The sequence below is a fragment of the Cotesia typhae genome, unplaced genomic scaffold, assembly GCF_013202065.1.
Source record: "Cotesia typhae breed Kobodo isofemale line unplaced genomic scaffold, CoteBio_Ctyphae contig_42, whole genome shotgun sequence".
NCBI lineage: Eukaryota > Metazoa > Arthropoda > Insecta > Hymenoptera > Braconidae > Cotesia > Cotesia typhae.
In genome coordinates, this window is record NW_027423751.1 from 1,212,966 (window position 1) to 1,225,749 (window position 12,784).

Below are 12,784 nucleotides of genomic sequence, written 5' to 3' on the forward strand. Positions count from 1 at the left end.
CTTCTGTCCGGCACAAGCGATCTTCTATTTCGCCGAAGATGAGCGGCATAATTACGCAGGTGTTTGGGCGTAAAATGCGCTAGCTCCGGATGCATATCACTCCAAAGAGTGTGCATCCGGGCCATATAGCCGCTCACCCCCGGCTCGCTACGTTGGTAGAACACCAAGAGATCGACTCTCAGTTCCTCCGTCCACTTAAAGTAAGTCCTTAAGTTGCCAGGGTCGTCATCTTTCATCGGGTCCGGCGTGCTCCTCCCACCTGATGAATGGTCCTCATCCGAAAAGGACCGGTTGTGGGGAGCACTTCTGAGTTGGTATCTTGTGGTAACTCAATTATTTCCATGCAGTGGGTAGTTGGCCCACTGCACGGGCTACGTCGTTCGCCTACAGACCTGATGTTATGGTCTGCGTTTCCCGCGATGCGCCGCTTGGAGGCCACGTAGCAAGCACCGCTTATTATTATTATTATTATTATTATTATTATTGTTATTATTATTATTTGTTATTAATTGCTCAGGAGGGGTTTTCCCCGGAGTCCGACTCTCCGAGGGCCCAGCCTGAGCGCCATCCATTACTGCTGCACCACTCCACACAACAAGGCGGTTAGTGAGTGCAGCAGGCCAAATTCATTTGCCTAAGTAGACGCAGGGATCCCAAAATGACAGCCTTTTGCATCCGCACTGCTAGAGACACGGCTGCTGAACTGCAAGCCGGTATCTTCGCAAGTGAAGACACAAAAGACTGTTTCATCCCTCCAAGGACGCCGACAACCAAAACGACGAGCTTGACACGGTAACCTGGGTACAGTTTGCCAATTTCAAACAGGAGATCCTGATATATCTGGTGTTTGTGCTCTTCTTTGGCCGAGATATTGTATTCGGCTGGGGCCGAAAACTCAATGACATAAATGTCACGAGTAGCCTTGTCAAAGAGCACAATATCAGGTTTGTTGTGGTCAATCCGCCGGGTTGTTGCGAATGGTATGTTCCAATAAATTTTGGAACTGTCATTCTCAACAACCTGCGGAATATCTCCTGGCAGATAAGGCAGCACTGGTGTCTCATCGATACCGCAGCTATATCTGAGATGATAATAGAGTACTCGCAGGGCAGCATTGTGACGCTGTATGTAGGCACCTCTTGCCAGCACAGGACATGCCGACAAAAGGTGCATCACACTCTCCGGATGTTGTTTACACGTCCGACAGGACGTGTCCGGAAGCTGCGCCTGGAGCACCTTGCTACGGTATTCGAGAGTGTTGATAACACCATCTTGGCAGGCAAATATAAACCCTTCGGTCTCGGACATCAGGCCAGCTGACTTCAAGAAGGAGAATGTCAGCTGGGTGGACAAGCCATGGTCACGGACGTGTTTGAAATACACGCTGTGCATGGACTTGTCCATGTGTTCACCGAGGAGTTTTTTTTCCTCAGCTATCCTGACGACGCTCTTGAACTCCTTTTTCGGGAGTTCAATGAGAGCGTTTATTTCTCCGAGACCTAAGGTATTTGCCGCGTAGATTGCTGCCTTATACAAGAACGACCCCTTCCGCGCATTTTCATGACTATGAACAAATTGCATCAGGAAGTCGTCCTCGTCTGCTGTGAAATTGGCAACCTCGTATGTTAAACCCAGAACCAAACGATCGTGAAGCCGCTCCAAGCTCTGCAATCCTCTCCCTCCGATGTTCCGGGAGAGGTACATCCTGGCGACTGATGAGTTAGGGTGCATGCTCTGATTCATATTGATGACTTTACGGGTTTTGATGTCGAGATCTTTCAACTCATTTCGAGGCCATTTCAGGATCCCAAAAGAGTAAAGTAGGACCGGGACAGCGAGCATATTAGTAGCTGAGACTTTGTTCTTGCCGGAAAGTTCTGATGACCAGATCTTCCGGAGTCTCCTAACATACTCACTGCGAAGAGTTGTTCGGACTTCAGAGACGGCATGCATTTGCCGCTCTTCAATCCCTAGATATCTGTACAACTCTCCGGCGTCTAATTCTCTTAAGACGCTCCCATCCACTAATTCGACATCTCCACCCGTATCAGAGCACTTACCCTTCGCCAGGTGTACGACCGCACACTTGTCCAACCCAAAAGACATTCCGACATCTCGTGTGTACTCTGCTACGATGTTGATGGCCGTTTGTAGATGATCTTTGTTAGCACTGTATATCTTTAGATCATCCATAAACAGTTGGTGAGTGATCGAGTATACTCGATCACTCGGTAGCCCCGCAGAGTACCCACGAGTTTGTCGGAGGGCAACAGATATTGGCAGCAGTGAGATGCAAAACAACAGAGGGCTCAGAGAATCTCCCTGAAAGACGCCTCTCTTGTACTGAACAGTTCCGGTTACGTGCAATGCATTTCCACTTCCTATGTGAAAACGCGTTCGCCAGAGCTGCATCGTACGTTGTATGCATCCCACTGTTTGGCGATTGATTCCGAGGCATTTGAGCAGATAGAGAATCAACTCATGTGAAGTTGAGTCAAATGCCTTACGGTAGTCAATCCAGGCCATAGACAGGTTGCGTTGGTAGTAGATTGCGTCTTGAATGACGCATCTATCTACCAACAAGTTGATCTTGCAACCTGACACGCCCTGTTTACTGCCACGTTGTTCGTATATCTGTTGCCACACAGGCTCTATCTCCTGCAAGATACGGTTATTTAAGATTTTTGTAAAAATCTTGTAAACCGCATTCAAGCAAGTGATAGGCCTGTAGTTCTTTGGGTCGGACAAGTCACCCTTTTTAGGGATGAGTACGGTTCGCCCTTCTACCAGCCAGTCTGGAATTGGTTCGTCGCCCTGAATGTATGATGTAAAAATCCGGGCCAGATGAGCATGTGTAGAAGAAAATTTCTTCCACCAGAAGATGTTTATGCCATCTGGACCCGGGGCAGCCCAGTTCTTGCTGCCATTCAGGGCTTTACGAACCTCTTGCACACTGACTGCAGGGCTCTCTTCGGCGATATCCTGCCGTCGGTGTTCTCGACAGAATGCCTCGAAGTCGTGCAGAGCTGGAGTATCCGGGTTGACGTTTGGTTGATCTCCGTACAATTCACTCCAAAAGGCTTCCACTCGCTCAGATGATGGATAATTCTCGGGAACAGCGGTCTTAGGTGACAGAAAGCGTGAAGGGTTGGATCGAAACAAAGAGTTGTCGATCAACCGCTTCAGCCTTTTCTCTAGTGACTTTTGGAAGCCACCAGAGCCCGCAACCTGTTAAGAGACTCTTCTTTGATGACAAGAAGAGTACTCTTGTTCAGTGTGTGATGTCGCCTTCGAAGTTCTGCCGCCAGGCGACGAACTTTGGCGTGTACGGTCTTTGAGTACTAACATACTCTATCACACACTGAATGCGGGAGACTTGTTTCCGAGAAATGTCAATTTTGTGTCCAAGTTGAGCGATGCGCAGCTTCAACTTCGCCTCGAAGGAGAGAGAATGTCTTCTCTCTATCGGCAGAAGCGAAGCCGCGGCACCGTAGACAACTTGGTTGACAGTGAGCAGAGTGGAGTCCTCTTGAAGCTGTGTGGGGAGATCTTCGTTCATCGTGTCGAGCTGTTGTTTTGAGTGAGTCATCTTTTTGGAGATGCTCACTTGTCGACCTGTAAAGAGGTTGTCGTTGTCCTCGGAGAAACGGTGCCGTTCTTGGTGTAGCGGTGCTGGAAATGAAGGCCGATTAGACTGCCTTCTATTTGGCAGCAGCGATCGTCGATTATGCCGAAGGTATGAGGCGTAATTACGCAGGTGTTTGGGCGTAAAATGTCTGTGCTCCGGATGCATGCCACACCAAAGTGTGTGCATCCGGGCCATATACCCTGATACCTCCGGCTCGCTGTTCTGCCAGCACACTAAGAGATCGGCGCGAAGCTCCTCCGTCCACTTAAACTTAATCCTATAAGCGCCGGGGTCGTCATAAGTCATCGGGTCCGGTGTGCTCCTCCCACCTGATGACTGGTCCTCATCCGAAGAGGACCGGTTGTGGGGAGCACTTCTGCGATTATACTGTTTTGGAACTCAGATATTACGGTGCAACGGGTAGTTGGCCCGTTGCTCCGGTTACGTTGTTAGCCTACAGACCAGATGTTGCGGTCTGCGTTTCCCGCGGTGCGCCACTAGGAGGCCACGTAACAAGCACCGCTTATTGTTATTACACTAGTCACAAAAATTAAGGGATATAAAAAAAATTCCAAATTTTTTGGTGATTTTCAGCGAGCTGTAACTCCGAGGAAAATGATCGCACAGAAAAAAAAAAAAGCAAATTGTAGCTCCAAGTGTCTAGTTTTTAGATATGACCATGAAAATTTTTTGTCATCGTCAGGTCTGAAGAAATCCTAAGAAAACTACTGAAAAAAAATTTTTCGAAATTTTTTTTCGTCTTAAAAAAGGTCTACGGGCTTCAAAAAATTTTTTCGATTGTTTCGTTTAAAAGCTCTTTTAGTAAATTTAATATCCTTTAATTTGACGTAATCAAAAAGCCTGTACGATAATTTGCCGCGGAGTTATCGTCAATCAAAGCAAAAAGTTTTTTTGACTTTGGAAATCAATAACTCTGGAAATAATGACCGTATAGGAAATCGAAGGAGGGTTTTGAAAACTACACAATATTCTCTATAAGAAAACGTAAACCGCTTTTGAAGAAAAAATTTTTTTGAATTGAAAACTCGGACTGAAAAAAAGACAAAAATTCGCATAATTAAGGATATTTGGATAACTTGGTATAACTTTGGATAAAATGGATGAACGAAGGATATCGTTGGTAATTTTTAACTTCAAAGTGTCCCCTAAAATCCCTAAGAAATTCAAAGCGCTGCGATTTTTTGTTCATAGTGCCCAGAAGCTTCAAATTCTGTGTTTTCGCAAAAATCACCATTATGAGCAATTTTGTGATTTTTATTCATTTTTCCATTGAAAAAAATTTTTTTCAAAATTCTTTATTTTTTTCGATCAAAGAGATTGATTTTTCAAGAAATTTGAAAAAAAAATTTCAATTTTTTCGAAAATTTTTTCGAAATTTTCTCAATTTTTTTCGACTGTTGTTTTACCGCCGGCATTAGCGTTACCCAAAGCGTACCACGTGGAGGTTGCTCGGTCGGATTTACGCTTCTCACACACACACACACGTGTGTGTGTGTGTGTGTGTGTGTGTGTGTGTGTGTGTGTGTGTCTTTGTCTGCGTGTTTGTCTGTTTGCAGCTGCCGAATGACCTCTGTACGCACGGCAGTAACTGCTCAGTACCGTGTATTGCCACCTCTGTTCCGAATCACAGCTCGTAAACGCTCTTGCATGTTGATGCATCGTCGAATATCACGTTGCGAAATTCCTTGCCAACAACGTAACAACGCTTGAGTCAACTGATGAAGATTGTGCAGTTGCGGATAGTCTCGCCGCAATCGACGCCCAAGCATAACCCAAACATGCTCAATTGGGTTCAAATCAGGACTCATCGCTGGATGATTAAGCGTTGTTACGTTGTTGGCGCGGAGAAAAGTTCGCGTACGAACTGCAGTGTGAGGACGAGCATTATCCTGCATCAAAATGAACCGTCTTGCCCCCATGCGTGTGCGCATAAGCAGGACGTGTGGCTCCAGAATTTCGTCGACGTACCTATCGGCAGTCAACGTCCCACGAACGATGACCAACGGGGTTCTGGTATTGAAGGACACGCCTGCCCACACCATGACTGATCCACGATTGAAAGCTGTAACTGGTCTCGTAAAACCATCCCGATCTCGTTCTCCACGACGGCGCCAAACGAGAGATCGTCTATCGCTGCCATGAAGACAAAATCGAGATTCGTCAGTCCATAATACACTGGTCCACTGTCTACGACCCCAATGGTGATGATCATGAGCATAGGCCAATCGGGCTCGGCGATGTCGTGGAGTGAGCATAGGCACGCGATTTGCGCGTCTAGCGCGTAGTCCTTGCTCTCGAAAGCGATTTCGAACCGTCGATGCCGATATGTGTTGTTGGGGAGGACGTTGTCGACGATTGCGAAATTGATGAGCGATCGTGTGGGCATGCGCAGTAGGGTTTCGACGAGCTTCTCGAATGATAGCTCGATCATCACGCTCGGTAGTGATTCGTAGTCTACCTTGACCCGGACGACGATCATAACTTTGAGTCGCGTTAAATCGGGCATAGGCCCGACTGATAACGGACTGGCTCACTCCCATAGAAGCTGCTACTTCCACCTGACTGTAGCCCTCTTGAAGGAGGGTAACAGTGCGAGCCACATCTGTGGCAGCTAAATGTCGACGAGGCATATCAAAAGGTGCTTATCAAAGAAAAGCTTACATAAAATTCACGTAAGGAATTTAGGCTAAAAAGAAAACGTAAAATTCAAGTTTTGTGTGAGGAAAAGCCGAACTCCGCGGGGGGTATATCAATTTGTTTTTATTGAATTTTTAAAATGAGATTTAAAACTAAGGCAGTTGTAGCGGACAGAAAAAATTGAGTTAATTTTTTTTGACAATAGTGAAGCATTCTGAAGACGATAAAAAAAAAAAAAATTTTTAAAAAAATTTTTTGATATAAAAAATTTCGAAAAAAATTTTCTAAAAAATTGAAAATTTTTTTTTTTTTTTTTCAAATTTCTTGAAAAATCAATCTCTTTGATAGAAAAATAAAGAATTTTGAAAAAAAATTTTTTTCAATGGAAAAATGAATAAAAATCACAAAATTGCTCATAATGGTGATTTTTGCGAAAACACAGAATTTGAAGCTTCTGGGCACTATGAACAAAAAATCGCAGCACTTTGAATTTCTTAGGGATTTTAGGGGATACTTTGAAGTTAAAAATTACCAACGATATCCTTCGTTCATCCATTTTATCCAAAGTTATACCAAGTTATCCAAATATCCTTAATTATGCGAATTTTTGTCTTTTTTCAGTCCGAGTTTTCAATTCAAAAAAATTTTTTCTTCAAAAGCGGTTTACGTTTTCTTATAGAGAATATTGTGTAGTTTTCAAAACCCTCCTTCGATTTCCTATACGGTCATTATTTCCAGAGTTATTGATTTCCAAAGTCAAAAAAACTTTTTTGCTTTGATTGACGATAACTCCGCGGCAAATTATCGTACAGGCTTTTTGATTACGTCAAATTAAAGGGTATTAAATTTACTAAAAGAGCTTTTAAACGAAACAATCGAAAAATTTTTTTGAAGCCCGTAGACCTTTTTAAGACGAAAAAAATTTCAAAAAATTTTTTTCAGTAGTTTTCTTAGGATTTCTCCAGACCTGACGATGACAAAAAATTTTCATGATCATATCTAAAAACTAGACACTTGGAGCTACAATTTGCTTTTTTTTTTTTTTCTGTGCGATCATTTTCCTCGGAGTTACAGCTCGCTGAAAATCACCAAAAAATTTGGAATTTTTTTTATATCCCTTAATTTTTGTGACTAGTGTATTATTATTATTATTGATATTATGATTATTATTATTATTATTATTATTATTATTATTATTAGGCCGATGAAAGAAGAAGGTAAATTTCATAAACACAAACTTATCAACTAATATAAAGTTTGAGACGCGCCACTGCTTGGTAAGTGGTCGCAGGGTGGGAGGCATAGTCTAACAACAGCAGTATACTGTTACCGTTGGATAACACCTTTCACTACTCTCCTAAAGGTGTCACTATAAAAGGTAGCGGTGGACTGGGAGGTTTGAACCACTCTCATTCCCCGCGATAAATAAAACATAGTATATGTGACTGTTGTAAGATGTGTAGAATTTAAACTTATAGTAGATGTCACTACTGTAAGAGGCGCGGGAATTTAAGTTAAAAATAAATCCCTGACATATCTACATTAACATTTGAACTACAAATATTAATCTTAAATTAAAAATGTGAGGAATTATAAATAAAAACAATGAATTATTTATATTGAAATCCAATATTTTATTGATTAAATAATTCCACTGGTCATTTTTACATCAAGACTAGAATTAATAAATTCAAATTTATTATATTTTCCACCATGATAACGCAGAAACAGATAGTTTGAATCTATTAATTCATTCAAACTCTTCATGAAGTTATCATCTTTTAGATGTTGAATAGTTCTTGATGGTAGATAAATGTTAAATTCATCGTTTATATTAGCAACAATCCTAGTTCCATACTGAGTTGTAATAGCTTTGATACCGTTAATCTTATATTCTCGATTAAACTCCAACTCATTCATTTTCTTAACAGGAAGAATCCCAGTATGACAATTAACCTCATTTATCTTGGTAAGATCCATGATTGATTGCTGTAAAAATTTTTTAATTAATTGTAATCGTTGATTAAATGATTCTTCATTTAATTCATATTTTGATTAGACAGTAAATGAATACTAACAATTATTAATACTGATAGGTAGAAGATGTATATAACCAAGAACTTGTACTTCAACTTGTAGTCACCACCAGCTCGTACTTTACTGGAGATGTGTACTTCGTTTTGTTGAAGTACGGCTTGAGCGCGCTGCTTATATAGGCAGAAAATACTGCGCAGTTACCCCCACTCTTCTACCTCAAAAACGGTTTGATGACGTCATCTGCTACGCAGTTAGAAATAGAACAAAGAAAACTGCGCAGTTACGCAACCTTGAACAGGCTCAGACCTGTATGATGACGTCATCTACTACGCAGTTAGAAAATTCTAGAACAGAATGAGTCATCTACTACGCAGTTAGAAAATTCTAGAACAGAATGAGTCATCTACTACGTAGTTAGGAATAAAGCAAAGAGAACTACGGAGTTACCGTGACCTTGAACAGGTTCAGACCTGTTTAGAAGTAGACAGAAACCTCGAAAGATGGCGTATCTTCTCGCATATACTCCTCATACGTACAGTTTGAAAATATTAATCTTTTCAGAATATAAACAATGAAATGCACCTGTGATCTAAGCAACTATTATTGATGCTGAGATCACTGGTGCATTTTTTAACAAAAATGCAGGAAATCAGAATCAAAATTTGAAATGGCGGAAATCAGACTCAAAATGGCGGATATTATACTTAAAATGACGGCTCGATATAAAAATGGTGGAAATCAGATTCAAAATGGCAGATTTCAGATAGCAGCCACCAAAATGGCGGATAGCAGCCACCAGCTGGCGGATTCAAAATGGTAGGAAAATAGCGGATAAATTTAAAAAAATGGCGGATAGTAAGATGGCGGCAGAATTCCCCACCAGCGCCACCTATAACCTCGATAAAAACCTCATCCATAACCTCAAAATGACATACATATCTACCACCGGCAACACCTACTGTCGGTAACAACAGGTCGTCCATAACCACACATGACACTTGTCGCGAACATACAGTCGGTAATATAGATCCCAGCTTAATGTGGACACGAATCTGTTTTACCGACTGGACATGCACCCCCTGTTTAACTACTTCACAGCTTTGGAAATAATGAGGTTATAAACTGTACATGCGGCCAAATGGATGTTTTCGATGCAAGCGTAGTATGTACTGATTGATAATCCTTGACAGATATCCATGATACTGCAGAAGATATTTATTCCCTCCCTGCCAACTCCCAAAAGTCGCATAGCAAAAATAATTCTTCGTTTTACTTCAAAGGATTTGTCGACGAATGGACATGATGGTATATTGAACACTATCGCAACCACATTGTAATGAAATTTTAAAACCTAATCCACGAAAAGATGTGCGTGAAAATTTAGTCTCTTTTTTACATTGAGCGCACAAAACTAAAGAAGAAATCATCGAGAAAACCGTGAAAAACTCCAATACACAGTAGCCGTAATTATTTTCAATGATCACCTCTTCATCATTAGATTTTTTTAGTTTTGCTGCTGATGCACTTGTAAAATTGGTGTCTTCTTGTGCCGTGTATCGATTACCGTGAAATTGCCTTTTCATCTGACGATGTGGACGCGTACGCCTTTCCGCGGAAGATTTTCTATCCATTTTATTTTTAAACAATATTTTTAACTGTTATTATTTAACTCACAGCACATACGTCCACGTGGTTCAGAGGTTAGAATTCAACTGTTAGCAGCTGGATGCAAGTGAATACTAAATGTATCAGATACCCCTGGTTAAAAATATTGATTGAAAAGGATTGAAAATGATGAAATTAGAATACTTTTGAATAATTTCAATTCTTTTTCATGTATATATAGATATACAGTTCACATAGGGTGACTGATTCCCAATACTTTTCAATCAATATTTTTAATCAGGGACGGGTCACCTCAGATTCTCATATAACTATATATGTGTATAACTATATATATATATATATATATATATATATATATATATATATATATATATATATATATATATATATATATATATATATATATATATATATATATATATATTTGTATAGAGGAACAAATGGTTTTACTCAGAATAGGGATTCAGGTAGACGGAGAATCCCTAATGTCTTTTGTTCGATTAGTTGCGACCGAACAAGTTTGGATGCCAGGTCAGAAAAATACTTATATCTCCGAAAATAATTTAAATTTTGAAAAATCCTCTTGTACACATATTCTTAAATAGTTAAACTTTGAAAATATAAAAAAAAAAAATTTTCGATTTTTTGAAATTTCTAGACCAGAATACCCCCTTAAATAAAAACATATCTTTTTATAAACAAGAGGCGCAAATAATTAAATTGGAGGCAGAATGGTGAACTATAGTAATAGTTTATAGAACTATTATAATAGTTTAAAAACAAATTTAGAGTAAAATTTATATGACTTACGTATGAAACCATGTTTAAATTATTGTTGGTCAACAGAGGGTTAGTATCAACATCACCATCATCCTTCTTTGTACCACTGGCAGACTTGGCTGCCGTCGCCCTTTTAGGTTTTCCAACAGATTTAACAGCGCACCCGCACTTCACGACCTTAACTTGCCTTTGCCACTTTGTCGGAAGCTATTAAACCGACAAACTCGATCGAGTCTTCATGAGGGCAGCCACCACGAAAATTTTGGAACCTAACTTTTGTTGTTTTCTCCGTCTCGCTCTGACGATAATTTTTCAGGTATGTCTCCTGAGTCAAGGTTGTTCAAAATACAAGTAGAAGGTAATTCATTTGAGCGTATCTTTTTCAAACAATTATCGCATATATAATCACTATTTAATAAAGGTTTCAGTTTCAAGTAATTAGTTAAGTTTAACCATATTTCAGTATTTATTGGTTTTCGTAACTTATTGAGGTCAGTACTCTTCTGTCTAAAATTTAATGTTTGACAAGAAATACATTTAAAACGTGGAGTATCAAGCGAACGTTTAGTTAAAGCCAAAAATGCACTTTTGTAATTTAATCTGATTTGATCCTCATCTAAACAAATCCCATCTTGGTCTTTATCAAGTAAATTTCCTTTCTCTTTCATGTCATTCGTTATTTTCGTTAGAATTTCTAAATTTGCACTTTCAAGTGCTTTGTCTAATGGTGATAGTAGTTCAATAGAAATAAAAAATATGTTACAACTACTTTTAGATTTATAACAATTAGAATAATGTCCCAACTTGCATGACTGGTGGTTTAAAAATATTAGCTTTAAAAAAAATGAAAAGTTTCTTAATTTTTTATCTTTTAATCGTTGAAGAAAGTTCATATATGATTTATAAATACTCAAATCAAAATTAGGATGACAGTATTTACTACAAACCCATTGTTTTTTCCCATGAGAATTTTTTAACAGAGGTAAAATATTGACTGCTTGTCCACCAGAGTTAGTTACTATTATTTCATTGTTCAGAGTTTGAAATGAATAGGCTGTGTTATAAAAATAAGTTTCAGTTGATACAGTATGAAGTGAAGTTCCACACATGCTTCTATAACTATCGATACTGTCTTCAAGTTCAGTTACTTTTGAGAGATGAAATTCAGCTTTACTTTTTATTGAATGTATAGTCTTGCTTAAAGTAGTTATAATGATTTTTCTTTGGCACATGCACCATTTTATAATTCTTTCTACCTCTAATTTACGTTCAGCAATATTTTTCTTATCAATAACTTTCATTAATTTATTAATGTATGTTTCAGAAGAATATTTCAATTTTATAGTATTATTTTTATTATATTGACGACGATATTTGCTAACGATTTTTTTAGCAACCGAAAATTTAACCTTCATATCTTCTTTAGTATTAGTATTTCTTGTATTATTCATGGAACTTAGTGAATTGTCTCCCTTTTCTTCTGAATTTACAGGTAAAGAAGGAATGAGAGGAATATCTGTAGGATTAATAGAATAAACAAGTGAATTAACGATTTGTATGTCAGTTTTTTCATTTAATTCATCTTGAACTGGATCAATATTTTTAACCTTTGACTTTTCATTTACGCATTTGGATGAGTTCTGGCGTAAACCAATCTTACCGTCACTGCCATATCTATTTATGCGATATTGTAAGCTACTGCGTTCTTTCTTACGAATGTCTGTTAAATTACATAAATTTACATGATTAAAATTAGATATTGTTGGAAAATGAGAAATAATATTTGTTCTCATAAGAGTCAATAAATGTTGCCTCAATAAATTTACATCGTATATGATATGTTCGGGTTTTTGTCTAAATAAAAGAGAAACAGCAAAAGCAATTGCAAAGACTCCACAATCTTTGTCGTTTGTTTGATATTGAACTTTGGGAAAAATAAAACATTTTTGATTATTTTGTAGAAAAGGATATAAATGTTGTAAGAAAACTAATTGGTCATTATCTAGTTCCCCTTTGTTTAATGAGTCATAAATAAAAACTTGTTTGAATCATAAA